We start from the raw sequence: 12,500 nt of genomic DNA on the forward strand, positions 1-12,500 counted from the left end.
TAGGGCTGCAGTGCCCACCTTACTTAGGGCTGCAGTGCCCACCTTTCTTAAGGCTGCAGTGTCCACCTTTCTTAGGGCTCCACCTTCTTAGGCACTGCAGTGCCGGGCCTCCTTAGGGCTGCATTGTCCAGCCTACTTAGGGCTGCCGTGCCCACCTTACTTAGGGCTGCAGTGCCCACCATAATTAGGGCTGCAGTGCCCACCATACTTAGGGCTGCGGTGCCCACCTTACTTATGGCTGCAGTGCCCAAATCATTGAGGGCTGCAGTGCTCACCTTACTTAGGGCTGCACTGCCCACCTTACTTAGTGCTACAGTGCCCAACATACTTAGTGCTGCAGTACAGGCCTCCTTAGGCCTGCAGTGACGGGCCTTCTTAGGGTTCCTGTCCCGGGGCCTCCTTAGAGCTGCAGTACCCAACTTCCTTATGGCTGCAGTGCCCAAATCATTTAGGGCTGCAATGCCCAACTTACTTAGGGCTGCAGTGCCCACCTTACTTAGGGCTGCAGTGCCGGGCCTCCTTAGTGCTGCAGTGCCGGGCTTCCTTAGGGCTGCAGTGCTGGGCCTCCTTAGGGAGCCAGTGCCCAACTTTACTTAGGGCTGCAGTGCCCACCATACGTGGGGCTGCAGTGTCCACCTGACTTAGGGCTGCAGTGCCGGGCTTCCTTAGGGCTGCAGTGCCTGGCCTCCTTAAAGCTGCAGTGCCCAACTTACTTAGGGCTGCAGTTCTCGCCTTACTTAGGGATGCACTGCCCACCTTACTTTGGGCCGCAGAACCGAGCCTCCTTAGGGCTGCAGTGCCCACCTTACTAAGGGCTGCAGTGCCCAACTTTGCTATGGCTGCAGTGCCGGTCCTCCTTAGCACTGCAGTGCCTGGCCTCTTTAGGGCTTGAGTGCCCAACTTACTTAGGGTTGCAGTGCCTACCTTGCTTAGGGCTGCAGTGCTCACCTTACTCAGGGCTGCAGTGCCCACCTTACTCAGGGCTGCAGTGCCCAACTTACTTAGGGTTGCAGTTCTGGGCCCCCTTAGGGCTGCAGTGCTTATCATACTTAGGGCTGCAGTGCCCACCTTACTTAGGGCTGCAGTGCTCACCTTAATCAGGGCTGCACTGCCCACCTTAATTAGGGCTGCAGTACACGACTTACTTATGGCTGCATTGCCCCAATTATTTAGGGCTGCAGTGCCCACCTTACTTAAGGCTGCAGTGGCGGGCCTCCTTAGGGCTGCAGTGCCGGGCTTCCTTAAGGCTGCAGTGCCGGGTTCTCCTTAGGGATCCAGTGCCCAACTTTACTTAGGGCTGCAGTGCCTACCATATTTGGGGCTGCAGTGTCCACCTGACTTAGGGCTGCAGTGCCGGGCCTCCTTAGGGCCTGTCCTGGTTTTGAGCAGCAGCAGTCATTTTTCTCCTTCTTAGGAGCTAGTACAGTGCTGTGTTTTGATCTTTTGGCCTTGGAGCAGTGGTGATAACGCCGATGTTTTCAGTTGCTGCTCGAATGTTTGGTCTGGCCAAGGATTTTCTGAGCCTCATGCTCTGCCAGGGAGGAGGGGAGGCCGGGAGGAAGCAGAGACAGGACACCTGACCCAAACTAGCCAAAGAGGTATTCCATACCACAGCACGTCATGCCCAGGATGTAACTTAGAGGGAGCTGGAAGGGGTAGAGGGACTGCAGGGTTGGAGGAGGTATCGGTCGGTGCTCGGCTGGGGGGAGTGGGGCGAGTTATCGGTCGGCTGGTGCTGAGGTGTTGTATTCTTTCCTCTTGTTATTTCCTTTATCCTTATTATTATTGGTGGCAGCAGTAGTGATTTGTGTTATACCTTAGTTACTAAACTGTTCTTATCTCAACCCGTGGGAGTTGCATTCTTTTCGATTCTTCTCTCCGTCCCTCCAGGAGCAGGGGGAGGGCAAGAAGGGGGGGAGTGAGTGGACGAGGTTTGTGTTTGGGTTTAAACCACGACAGGGCCGCACTGCCTACCATACATAGGGCTGCAGTGCCCACCTTTCTTAGGGCTGCAGTGCCCACCTTACTTAGGGCTGCAGTGCCAGGCCTCCTTAGGGCTGCAGTGCCGGGCTTCCTTAGGGCTGCAGTGCCGGGCCTCCTTATGGATCCAGTGCCCAACTTTACTTAGGGCTGCAGTGCCCACCATACTTGGGGCTGCAGTGTCCACCTGACTTAGGGCTGCAGTGCCGGGCCTCCTTAGGGCTGCAGTGCCCAGCATCCTTAGGGCTGCAGTGCACAGCATCCTTAGGGCTGCAGTGACAAACTTTACTTACGGCTTCAGTGCCCAACTTCTTTAGGGCTGCAGTGCTGGGCCTCCTTAGGGCTGCACTGGCAGGTCTCCTTCGGGCTGCATTGCTGGGCTTCCTTAGAGCTGCAGTGCCCAACCTACTTAGGGCTGCAGTGCCCCCTTATTTAAGGCTGCAGTGCGCAACTTCTTTAGGGCTGCAGTGCCGGGCCTCCTTAAGGCTGCAGTGCCCCCCTTACTTAGGGCTGCAGTGCCCAACTTACTTAAGGCTGCAGTGCCCACCTTACTTAGGGCTGCAGTGCCCACCTTACTTAGGGCTGCAGTGCCCACCTTACTTAGCTCTGCAGTGACGGGCCTCCGTTGAGCTGCAGTTCCTTCCATACTTAGGGCTGCAGTGCTCACCTTACTTAGGGCTGCAGTGCTCACCTTACTTAGGGCTGCACTGCCCACCTTACTTAGTGCTACAGTGCCCAACATACTTAGTGCTGCAGTACAGGCCTCCTTAGGCCTGCAGTGACGGGCCTTCTTAGGGTTCCTGTCCCGGGGCCTCCTTAGAGCTGCAGTGCCCACCTTACTTAGGGCTGCAGTGCCCAACTTACTTAGGGCTGCAGTGCCGGGCCTCCTTAGGGCTGCAGTGCCCACCTTACTTAGGGCTGCAGTGCCCAACTTTCGTAATGATGCAGTGCCCGCCTAGCTTTGGGCTGCAGTGCCTAGACTTCTTAGGGCTTCAGTGCCACCTTACTTAATGTTGCAGTGCCCACCTAGCTTTGGGCTGCAGTGCCAGGACTTCTTAGGGCTGCAGTGCCAACCTTGCTTAGGGCTGCAGTGCCCACCTTACGAAGGACTGCAGTGCACAACATCTTTAGGGCTGCAGTGCTGGTCGTCCTTAGTGCTGCAGTGCCGGGCTTCCTTAGGGCTGCAGTGCCGGTTCTCCTTAGGGCTGCAGTGTCCACCTTATTTGGGGCTGCACTGTCCACCTCACTTCGGGCTGCAGTGCCTGGCTTCCTTAGGGCTGCAGTGCCGGGCTTCATTAGGGCTGCAGTGCCGGGCCTCCTTATGGATCCAGTGCCCAACTTTACTTAGGGCTGCAGTGCCCACCATAGGTGGGGCTGCAGTGTCCACCTGACTTAGGGCTGCAGTGCCAGGCCTCCTTAGGGCTGCAGTGCCGGGCTTCCTTAAGGCTGCAGTGCCGGGTTCTCCTTAGGGATCCAGTGCCCAACTTTACTTAGGGCTGCAGTGCCTACCATACTTGGGGCTGCAGTGTCCACCTGACTTACGGCTGTAGTGCCAGGCCTCCTTAGGGCTGCACTACCTACCATACTTAGGGCTGCAGTGCCCGCCTTTCTTAGGGCTGCAGTGCCCACCTTACTTAGGGCTGCAGTGCCGGGCCTCCTTAGGGCTGCAGTGCCGGGCTTTCTTAAGGCTGCAGTGCCGGGTTCTCCTTAGGGATCCAGTGCCCAACTTTACTTAGGGCTGCAGTGCCTACCATACTTGGGGCTGCAGTGTCCACCTGACTTAGGGCTGAAGTGCCGGGCCTCCTTAGGGCTGCACTGCCTACCATACATAGGGCTGCAGTGCCCGCCTTTCTTAGGGCTGCAGTGCCCACCTTACTTAGGGCTGCAGTGCCGGGCCTCCTTAGGGCTGCAGTGCCGGGCTTCCTTAAGGCTGCAGTGCCGGGTTCTCCTTAGGGATCCAGTGCCCAACTTTACTTAGGGCTGCAGTGCCTACCATACTTGGGGCTGCAGTGTCCACCTGACTTAGGGCTGAAGTGCTGGGCCTCCTTAGGGCTGCACTGCCTACCATACTTAGGGCTGCAGTGCCCACCTGACTTAGGGCTGCAGTGCCCACCTTTCTTAGTGCTGAAGTGCCCGCCTTGCTCAGGGCTGCAGTACCCAACTTACTTATGGCTGCAGAGCCCAAATTTCTTAGGGCTGTAGTAGCCAACTTACTTTTGGCTGCAGTGCCCACCTTGATTAGGGCTGCAGTGCCCGGCCTCCTTAGGGCTGCAGTGCCCAACTTTACGTTTGGCTGCATTGCTCACCTCATTTGGGGCTGCAGTGTACATCTCACCTCGGTCTGCAGTGCCTGGCCTCTTTAGGGCTGCAGTGCGTACCATACTTAGGGCTGCAGTGCCAGGCTTCCTTAGGGCTGCAGTGCCGGGCCTCCTTATGGATCCAGTGCCCAACTTTACTTAGGGCTGCAGTGCCCACCATACTTGGGGCTGCACTGTCCACCTGACTTAGGGCTGCAGTGCCGGGCCTCCTTGGGGCTGCAGTGTCCAACTTAATTAGGGCTGCAGTGCCCACCTTACTTAGGGCTGCAGTGCCCAACCTCCTTAGGGCTGCAGTGCCCAACTTAGGGCTGCAGTACTGAACTTACTTAGGGCTGCAGTGCCCAACCTCCTTATGGTTGTAGTGCCCAACTTCCTTTGGGCTGCAGTGCCGGGTCTCCTTAGGGCTGCATTACTGGGCTTCCTTAGGGCTGCAGTGCCCACCTTACTTAGGGTTGCAGTGGCCAACATTACAGAAAGGCAGAGGGCGGGTTGAAGATGCCCTTGGCGGGGAAAGGGAGGAAGCACTAGCGTTACCATGTGCACGCAACCGGGTAAGGGAGGAGAGCGCAAGTGAAGGGCAGAAAGCCAATCGGAGCGGCCACCTGAAAAGATGTCCCTGCAGAGCAAACACCCTGCCGAGTAGAGGGCGGGGCAAACCAAGAGGGAGAGAATGGCCCGCCTGCTAGAAAAGCAGGCGGGGCCGGAGCCTGACAGAGAAGTACTGGAAACCAAAAGTAACCAGTCAGTCGAGCTCTGACTCTGAATCAGACACTAGTTGGGACGAGTGGTTTACAACTGATTCAAGCCTAGAGGAGGAGGAAACGAAGATGGACAAAGGGGGAGAAATCCCCCTCACGGACTGGAGGAAAATAAATATAGTGTGTGCCGACTGGACCCCATCAGCCAAACTAGCATTCCCGGTCCGGGTGACAGATGGGGGACAGAGGTTCCACTCGCCAATAAACCCTAAGGATATACAAGTGATTGTTAAGGCAATCGCGGATAAAGGACTTAATTCTGCCATGGTCTCCACCCTCATAGATGGTGTCTTCGTGGGAGATGATATGCTCCCGTTCGATATAAAACAAACTTGTAGAATGATCTTTGACGGGGCAGGGATGATTGTTTTTAAACAAGAATGGGAATACAACTGTGCGGGACAACTAGCCCAAGTAACCGGGGCGGATCACCCGCTACATGGCTCCAGCCTGCAGTGATTAATGGGTACAGACCCAGCAATGATTACCCCCCAGGCGCAGGCCCAAGGCCTGCGGCCCTATGAAGTAATGACAACTACCCGTGCAGCCAGAGAAGCTATTCGTGAAGCCTCTAGAGTCGTTGTCAAGCCATTGCCATGGTCTACAATAAAACAAAATGAAAATGAGAGTTTTACACAATTTGTAGATCGCCTCCAGGCAGCAGTCGACTCTTCAACCCTGCCTGCGGAAGCAAAGGGCGCGGTTGTTGCAGAATGCTTACGTCAGCAATGCAATTCGAGAACCAAAGAAATTTTACGATCACTGCCAGTGGGGTCAAATATTGCGGACATGATTAAGCATGTCACAAAAGAAGAGCATCTTGCCCCGATTCAGGTGGCTGTTCGCACCACAATAACTAATGTGATGGCATGTTTTAAGTGTGGCCAGGTAGGCCACATTGCACCAAACTGCCCTCAGTCGGAAAAACCACTAATAGTGCCTCCCCCGCACTGGAACCAACCCAGAGGACCGTGTTGGGCCTGCGGAAAGAAAGGGCATTTTGCTAAGGAATGTAGATCTAAAACCCAGGGAAACGGGGGGAGAGGACACTTGGGCCGCACACAGTCCTCTCCCATTTGGGACATGAGGTGGCCCAACTATGCCAGCCCCAGATGGGGCGAGGCGCTCCCGAACCCACTAAACCCTCAAGAAGCGACCAGCTTTATGGTCCAACTGACGATTCAGCCAAATCTTTCCCTACCCCAGGGTCAGCAAGGACCAACCCCTGGGGGCAGGACCCCAGGGTGGCCCTGGCCGTTAACTGTGATAACCCGCCAGTGGTGTGGGGGATCTGTTCCCTCCATAATGTTTTACATGGTACCACCATTAGTGTCCCTTTCTTGATCGATACTGGAGCAGATGTTACCGTTATCCCTGAGACGAACTGGCCCCTGTGTTGGAAATTGAAAGACGCCCCTATGGTGGGTGGAGTGGGGGGATTATCCCGAACTCGGAAGAGCGCCCAATTGATAGCAATCACACTTCACACTGAAAAAGGACCGGAGAAAACTATTACCCTCTTCCCATATGTCATGTCAGGAGTCCTACCCCTGTTGGTAAGAGATGCCCTAGCCCTACTAAAAGCCAGGGTGACAAATTTGTAATAAGGGCCACTGCCGAATACCCAATCCCACCAATTAAACTAACATGGAAATCGTCTGACCCAGTGTGGGTCGAGCAGTGGCCCTTGTCAAAGCCTCGAATGGATGCTCTTCTTGAGCTAATTGACCGCGAGCTACAACGAGGTCATATAGAGCCTTCCACCAGTCCATGGAACACCCCAGTTTTTGTAATACCCAAACGAACAGGCGAGGGGTTTCACCTCCTTCATGACCTGCGTGAAGTAAATAAGAAAATTCAACCAATGGGCCCCGTCCAAACGCTGTTACCCATGAACTCTATGATAACAAAAGGACAACCTTGTGCCGTCCTTGATATTAAGGATTGTTTCTTTTCGATACCTCTGCATGAGGAAGACAAGGAGAGGTTTGCTTTTTCTATAGTGTTCCCAAACAGCCAGCGCCCCAACCTATGCTTTCAGTGGAAAGTCCTACCTCAAGGGATGATCAACTCACCTACTGTTTGCCAGATTGCGGTGAGTCGGGCGTTGGCGCCGGTTCGACACAATAATCCAACCGCAGTTATCATTCAATACATGGACGATGTTTTGATCACCGCACCATCGGGAAGTCAGGTAGACCAGCTAATATCAACAGTTTCAGAAACTTTAAAGACAAGCGGGTTTGAGATCACGAGCGTGAAAGTTAAAAAAGGACCATGTGTAAGCTTCTTGGGAGTGGAGATCACAAATTCTTATATAACCCCACCCCAAATAAAAATTGGCCGAAATAGCAAAACCCTCCATGACATGCAACAGTTAGTAGGGTCCTTACAATGGCTTCACAACACTGTCTTGATCCCCCTCCCAAATCATGGCCCCCTTATACAATCTTTTGAAAGGAAAGAACCCATGGGACTGAAAAACTCTGACAATAGAAGCAATAAACTCTCTTGACTTTATCAAACAACAAATATCATCAAGCACACTCGCCAGGTGGGACCCAGATGTACCACTCGATCTGTATGTACATTTCACGAAAGGAGGGGGAGTAGGGGCACTAGCCCAGGGGCCCCCTGAAAAATCTCAACCAATACAATGGATAATCCTGGGAAAACCGTCACGCGCATTCTCTCCAGGAGTCAAATGCCTCGGTAGCCTTATCATGAAAGGCAGAAAACTCGCCCTAAGACACCTAGGCATCGAACCCGCCAGAATATATCTACCTTTCCGCAAACAGCTCCCAACACTATCAGCAGCGATGTCAGAGTACCTAGCTATGGCTCTCGTTGGATTTGGCAGAGAAGTCCAATATGCTACAAAGCCCCCCTGGACTGAAATGCTGGCAATTGTCAACATTGACCTCCCAAGGAAGATCATGGATCGGCCCCAACAGGGACCAACGGTCTTCACAGACGCATCCTCAGCGACCTCAACAGCAGCGGCGGTATGGCAATCGGGAACAGAATGGCACTGCATTAAAATGACCGATTATGCACTTTCAGAACAGCAATTAGAAGCGATGGCCGCTGTACTGGCGTGTGGACTGTTCCCAATGGAACACCTAAACATAGTAACCGATTCGATGTTCGTAGCCAAACTTTGCTTAGCTATGTCAGGACCCGGCGTATCAACATCCACAACAGCTCTCATGTTAGAAGAAGCACTTCTTTCCCGAAAGGGTACCATATCGGTCATCCACCTCAACAGCCACAACCCAATTAAAGGGTTTTTCCAAACCGGCAACAACAAAGCAGACGCTGCTGCAAAAGGGTTGTGGACGCTAAGAGATGCCTGCCAGCTACGCGAGTCTCTCCACATCTGAGCTAAAGCGCTAGCAAAGAAATGCGGGATCTTGGTCACGGACGCGAAGCACATAGTAGCCACATGTCCCTATTGACAAAAAGCACCTCTATGGTCTAGTGGAGTCAACCCCAGAGGTCTTAAAGCCTCCAAAGTGTGGCAGACAGATTTTATGCTCTGCCAGTTACTGAAACCTCGAGCGTGGCTAGCGGTAACCGTAGATACATATAGAGGAGTAATTGTAGCCACACAACACCTTAAAACCGACTCCAAAGCGACCATCCAACATTGGCTGACGGCCATGGCATGGCTTGGCATCCCCAATCAGATCAAAACTGACAATGGCCCAAACTTTGTCTCTAAATCAGTCCAGGCGTTTGCTTTAAAATGGGATATCACTTTATCACACGGTATTCCTTACAATAGCACAGGACAGGCTATAGTCGAACGAGCGAATCAAACTCTGAAATCTAAATTAGAGGTGTTAGCAAAAACAGAAGGTTTGACTAACGCCATTCCTCCGGGAGACCAAACGCCTGCTAGTGACCGCTCTTTTAGCACTAAATCAGTTCTCCAGGGGAGAGGAGGTGAAGAGCCCCACCCAAAAACATTGGGCCACTCGAGCACTAGAAGAAAGCCCGCCAGTTATAATTAAAAATTAGTTGGGAGAGTGGGAACAAGGGTGGAGGCTAGTCCTGACAGAGCGAGGGTATGCTGCAGTCAGAAAAGATGGCAGAGTTAAATGGTGCCCACTTAAGTCTATTAAACTAGATCTTCAGAATAAAATTGATAAAAACAGTGAAACTAATGAAAATTGTGAGGTTTTGCCCACAGGACCAGTTCATCAGACGTCCCCGTAACCCATACATCCCGGTGACCAACAGAGAGAACGAGTCGACAAGCATCCAGTCCGCACCTGGGAGCTCCACACTGGCTGAATCTAACCAACAGCGACATAACCCCTGCGGCGGGGGGGATGGTGCTGCAATGCTTCTGTGCAATCTTGATTTTAGGGCTTGTCACTGTGAGTCAGGCAAGTTCAGCTTACCATCCTCATCGACCATTCAGGTGGGTCCTAAAAGTTGCACACAGTGAACCAGTGATAAAAGAAAACACGACAGTAGGTGCCCCGACTTTTATGGTAACAATTGGTGATTTATTCTCCATGGTGGGAGGATCCAAATCTAAATCATTGTGGGGAACATATTGGTGCCCCAATTCAAACCCAGGAATGAGATACTGTAACTATCCAGGATATTATTTCTGTAGGTATTGGGGATGTGAGACCATTGTAACAAGTGATAGATGGAAACCAGGAAAAAACGATAAATTCTTGCAAGTAACATGGGGACCAGATAACTGTGACCATCCAAAATTTGCGAGTGATGGAGTGATATACCATAGAGGTACTTGCACCCATTTAAAGTTAGAAATCCTACACCCGACCGATGCGGGTTGGGCTGTGGGGAAAATGTGGTCAGTATTCATTCACAAAGCTTTCACTGATCCAGGAGTAGTGATACAAATCATTAGACTCTTGCCGCAAGCACTCCAAACAATCGGGCGTAACTCAGTTCTTAATCCACAACCCCCAACTGATCCAGTTCTCAACCCACAAACACCCACACCTTTCCCAAATATTGATGAACAGTAGCCACGCTAATGATCCTGGGAGGTGTGGGAGGAGGTATAGGAGTAGCCTTATCGGTACAACAGAGCAAAGAGTTTAAAGGACAGCCGTAGACAAGGACCTGGTAAGAATTGACCAATCAATAACTGCTTTAGAAAAATCTATCAGATCACTGTCTAAGTAGTGTTGCAATACAGGAGAGGACTAGATTTAATGTTTTTACAGCAAGGAGGGGTGTGTGCAGCGCTTAGAGGAGAATGTTGTGTATACGCAGATCACACTGGAGTAGTGAGGGACACTATGGCCAAACTTAGAGAAGGTTTAGAAAAAAGAAAAAGGGAAAGAGAAGCTCAACAAGGATGGTATGAATCATGGTTCAACCATTCACCATGAACCACCCTGATATCTACTCTGATGGGACCAATTGCAATGATCATGATGGCACTGATCTTTGGGCCCTGTGTTCTGAAAATGCTTGTGTCATTTGTCAAGAGCCAGATAGAAAAAGTCAGTATTATGTTAATAGAACGTCAACAACTGCTTTAAGAATGTTCTTGTTCGAAGTTTCCTTTTGCTATCTCCAGTTATACTCCAATGATCCCAGTTACCCCCCGGTCTTGTTCTACGTGCCTTATGTTTTATACTCAAGTTTGTCTGTGATATATACCTCAAGATTGTTATAGGTATAGACAAGATAAGATATAGTAAGATAAGATAGTTACAGAGCATAGAATAAGAGCGAGATGTGTTTAATATCTAAAATTATGATATACCTCTTTTAGAACTTGTCGGATTTTAGCCAATTTAATTACGCATAGGGAGGGGGGAAATGTAGGTAGTTAGGGTCCGGCGGTCGGAAGATGTCGCACTGTAAGGAAAGATAGGAAGATAAGGCTCCTCTCCCTATAGCCAGTAACGCCTGGTTTGTGATGTAAGCAGACGGAAGTGATGTTGTAAACTCAGGGTATATAAATGCTGTGTCACTCCTCAATAAATGCCATTTGCTGTCCACCACATTGGTGTCTGCGAGCTGATGGCCCGAGCCGCCTGGGGTTGGTCGCCGTGCCGTTCCTGATCCAGGTCGCCACACCCCTTAGAGGCAACACGCCTCGAGCCGCTGCCTCAGACAGTCCATGGGATCTGTCAGGAGGACGCTCTCAGTTTCTCTGTGCGGATAAGGAGGAGGATGTGCTGCACAGCAGGCCTTCCCTCTGCAGCGTCTGTGTGAGAAGAGAAGGCAGGTCCCTCATCCAGGTGTTGGAAAGAGCAGAAGTTTGTATGATAAAACAATTGTATAAAATAGTAAAAATTATTATGTTTGAGAAATTTATAAATTAATAGTGAGGTTTTGTATATTAGAAAATGCTGTGACTTCGTGGTTTTGTATCACGGCGGTTCTAATGTTGCAATATATCACAGCTGTCTTGTACCCAATGCTACAAAAACATAGCATAACCAAATATGGTAAAAGGAGTATAAAAGGATTTAGAAAAGTATGTACTGGAGACTATACCCAAGTGGAACCTGTGTATAAGATAGCTGGAAGAGCATACCAGAAAGAAGATAAGAGGGTGCTAACGTTTGGAATATACTCAAGTGGGGGAAAGGTGAAAAGGACAACCTGAGGAAGACTTCTTACTTCATCTGAGGAAGACTCTTACTTCATCGGAACGACCACCAGACGACCACCAGAGGGGGCCGCGCAAGCGCAGAAGAGGCTGATGTCGTAATAGATGGATATGGCAATCCCTAATGCATATGTATTAGTTAAATGTTGTAACCTATGATGAATATGTATTAACTGTGAAACTTTTAGGATATAAATTGTGGACGCGATGTGACGAGGTCGAAGCCAGATTTGGGCGAGTGCCCCTGGTTTCCCAGCGCTGCAATAAAGCACCTCATATAACCATTCCGGTGGTTATGTGTTTATTCTTACGCTAACACAGGGGTTGGCTGCAGGGTGTGAATGTGCGTGTGCAGCCAGCGGTGGGTGCCCAGCGCTGTCCTTGCGAGCAGGGTCCCCGCAGCCCAGGGGCTGTGTGCCGGGGCAGGGACTCTGCCGCCTGCTAGGGTCAGCAGCACTCAGCCTGCGCGGGGAGCTCCCCGAGGTGCTCGGAGAAGTAGAGGGGGAAGCGACAGGGAACCCCTGGCAGGGAAGGAAAAGTGTTCTTGGCTCCAGGAGCACCGAGAGGGAGCAGAACTGGGCACAGAGCAGGAGCTCCTGGCAGGGACAGCTCCAAGAAACAGAAGCATGGACAGGGAGTGGGGGGGGAAGTGAAGCCCATCCCTGGGGGCGGGGGGGGGGGGGGTGGTGGTGGTGGTGCGTTCAGGCATCGTTTTCCCCAGCCACCGTGTTTTCGCTGTCCCGCTTCGCGGGGGGGGGGGGGGGGGGGAGGCGGTGGTGTCGGCGGCAGGGTTAAATATTATTAGGTGCCGTCACCTCGTCCCCA

This window comes from Lathamus discolor, unplaced genomic scaffold (assembly GCF_037157495.1).
Source record: "Lathamus discolor isolate bLatDis1 unplaced genomic scaffold, bLatDis1.hap1 Scaffold_306, whole genome shotgun sequence".
NCBI classification, from domain to species: Eukaryota; Metazoa; Chordata; class Aves; order Psittaciformes; family Psittacidae; genus Lathamus; species Lathamus discolor.